A 3,401-nucleotide genomic window follows, 5' to 3' on the forward strand; every position below is an offset into this window, starting at 1 on the left:
GCCAGTTTTTGGCCTGTTTCTTCTGCATTGCGCGGTGAACCGTCGAGAGCGAGCAAAACGTCAGCCATCTCAGCACCCTGGAACCCCCCGGGTGGCACAGGGCTGGATGGGGCTTTCGTATAGCAGGACGGTGCTGCCTCTCGCTTTCGCTCGCTGTCGCGCCGCTCGCCGCTCGCTCGTTGCAGCCAAAAATGGCCAGTTTTGCCCGTTTTTGGGCCGTTTTGGCAGTTTTTTGGCCTGTTCTTGCATTGCGCGGTGACCGTCGAGATGCGGAGCCTAGAGAGAAAAGCGTCAGCCATCTCAGCAAGCCCTGGTAACCCCCCGGGTGTGGCACAGGGCTGGATGGGGCTTTCGTATAGCAGGGACGGTGCTGCCCTCTCGCTTCGCTCGCTGTCCGCCGCTCGCCGCAGTCGCTCGTGCAGCCAAAAATGGCCAGTTTTGGCCCGTTTTTGGGGCCGTTTTGGCCAGTTTTTGGCCTGTTCTTGCATTGCGCGGTGAACCGTCGAGAGCGGAGCAAAACGTCAGCCATCTCAGCACCCTGGAACCCCCCGGGTGGCACAGGGCTGGATGGGGCTTTCGTCATAGCAGGGACGGTGCTGCCTCTCGCTTCGCTCGCTGTCCGCCGCTCGCGCGCTCGCCTCGTGCAGCCAAAATGGCCAGTTTTGGCCCGTTTTTGGGCCGTTTTGGCCAGTTTTTGGCCTGTTCTTGCATTGCGCGGTGACCGTCGAGAGCGGAGCAAAACGTCAGCCATCTCAGCACCCTGGAACCCCCCGGGTGGCACAGGGCTGGATGGGGCTTTCGTATAGCAGGGACGGTGCTGCCTCTCGCTTCGCTCGCTGTCCGCCGCTCGCCGCTCGCTCGTGCATCCAAAAATGGCCAGTTTTGGCTCCGTTTTTGGGCCGTTTTGGCCAGTTTTTGGCCTGTTCTTGCATTGCGCGTGACCGTCGAGAGCGGAGACAAAACGTCAGCCATCTCAGCACCCTGGAACCCCCCGGGTGGCACAGGGTCTGGATGGGGCTTTCGTATAGCAGGGACGGTGCTGCCTCTCGCTTCGCTCGCTGTCCGCCGCTCGCCGCTCGCTCGCGCAGCCAAAAATGGCCAGTTTTGGCCCGTTTTTGGGCCGTTTTGGCCAGTTTTGGCCTGTTCTTGCATTGCGCGGTGACCGTCGAGAGCGGAGCAAAACGTCAGCCATCTCAGCACCCTGGAACCCCCCGGGTGGCACAGGGCTGGATGGGGGCTTTCGTATAGCAGGGACGGTGCTGCCTCTCGCTTCGCTCGCTGTCCGCCGCTCGCCGCTCGCTCGTGCAGCCAAAAATGGCCAGTTTTGGCCCGTTTTTGGGCCGTTTTGGCCAGTTTTTGGCCTGTTCTTGCATTGCGCGGTGACCGTCGAGAGCGGAGCAAAACGTCAGCCATCTCAGCACCCTGGAACCCCCGGGTGGCACAGGGCTGGATGGGGCTTTCGTATAGCAGGGACGGTGCTGCCTCTCGCTTCGCTCGCTGTCCGCCGCTCGCCGCTCGCTCGTGCAGCCAAAAATGGCCAGTTTTGGCCCGTTTTTGGGCCGTTTTGGCCAGTTTTTGGCCTGTTCTTGCATTGCGCGGTGACCGTCGAGAGCGGAGCAAAACGTCAGCCATCTCAGCACCCTGGAACCCCCCGGGTGGCACAGGCTGGATGGGGCTTTCGTATAGCAGGGACGGTGCTGCCTCTCGCTTCGCTCGCTGTCCGCCGCTCGCCGCTCGCTCGTGCAGCCAAAAATGGCCAGTTTTGGCCCGTTTTTGGGCCGTTTTGGCCAGTTTTTGGCCTGTTCTTGCATTGCGCGGTGACCGTCGAGAGCGGAGCAAAACGTCAGCCATCTCAGCACCCTGGAACCCCCCGGGTGGCACAGGGCTGGATGGGGCTTTCGTATAGCAGGGACGGTGCTGCCTCTCGCTTCGCTCGCTGTCCGCCGCTCGCCGCTCGCTCGCGCAGCCAAAAATGGCCAGTTTTGGCCCGTTTTTGGGCCGTTTTGGCCAGTTTTTGGCCTGTTCTTTGCATTGCGCGGTGACCGTCGAGAGCGGAGCAAAACGTCAGCCATCTCAGCACCCTGGAACCCCCCGGGTGGCACAGGGCTGGATGGGGCTTTCGTATAGCAGGGACGGTGCTGCCTCTCGCTTCGCTCGCTGTCCGCCGCTCGCCGCTCGCTCGTGCAGCCAAAAATGGCCAGTTTTGGCCCGTTTTTGGGCCGTTTTGGGCCAGTTTTTGGCCTGTTCTTGCATTGCGCGGTGACCGTCGAGAGCGGAGCAAAACGTCAGCCATCTCAGCACCCTGGAACCCCCCGGGTGGCACAGGGCTGGATGGGGCTTTCGTATAGCAGGGACGGTGCTGCCTCTCGCTTCGCTCGCTGTCCGCCGCTCGCCGCTCGCTCGTGCAGCCAAAAATGGCCAGTTTTGGCCCGTTTTTGGGCCGGTTTTGGCCAGTTTTTGGCCTGTTCTTGCATTGCGCGGTGACCGTCGAGAGCGGAGCAAAACGTCAGCCATCTCAGCACCCTGGAACCCCCCGGGTGGCACAGGGCTGGATGGGGCTTTCGTATAGCAGGGACGGTGCTGCCTCTCGCTTCGCTCGCTGTCCGCCGCTCGCCGCTCGCTCGTGCAGCCAAAAATGGCCAGTTTTGGCCCGTTTTTGGGCCGTTTTGGCCAGTTTTTGGCCTGTTCTTGCATTGCGCGGTGACCGTCGAGAGCGGAGCAAAACGTCAGCCATCTCAGCAACCCTGGAACCCCCCGGGTGGCACAGGGCTGGATGGGCTTTCGTATAGCAGGGACGGTGCTGCCTCTCGCTTCGCTCGCTGTCCGCCGCTCGCCGCTCGCTCGCGCAGCCAAAAATGGCCAGTTTGGCCCGTTTTTGGGCCGTTTTGGCCAGTTTTTGGCCTGTTCTTGCATTGCGCGGTGACCGTCGAGAGCGGAGCAAAACGTCAGCCATCTCAGCACCCTGGAACCCCCCGGGTGGCACAGGGCTGGATGGGGCTTTCGTATAGCAGGGACGGTGCTGCCTCTCGCTTCGCTCGCTGTCCGCCGCTCGCCGCTCGCTCGTGCAGCCAAAATGGCCAGTTTTGGCCCGTATTTTGGGCCGTTTTGGCCAGTTTTTGGCCTGTTCTTGCATTGCGCGGTGACCGTCGAGAGCGGAGCAAAACGTCAGCCATCTCAGCACCCTGGAACCCCCCGGGTGGCACAGGGCTGGATGGGGCTTTCGTATAGCAGGGACGGTGCTGCCTCTCGCTTCGCTCGCTGTACCGCCGCTCGCCGCTCGCTCGTGCAGCCAAAAATGGCCAGTTTTGGCCCGTTTTTGGGCCGTTTTGGCCAGTTTTTGGCCTGTTCTTGCATTGCGCGGTGACCGTCGAGAGCGGAGCAAAACGTCAGCCATCTCAGCA

Source organism: Musa acuminata, unplaced genomic scaffold (assembly GCF_036884655.1).
Source record: "Musa acuminata AAA Group cultivar baxijiao unplaced genomic scaffold, Cavendish_Baxijiao_AAA HiC_scaffold_912, whole genome shotgun sequence".
NCBI classification, from domain to species: Eukaryota; Viridiplantae; Streptophyta; class Magnoliopsida; order Zingiberales; family Musaceae; genus Musa; species Musa acuminata.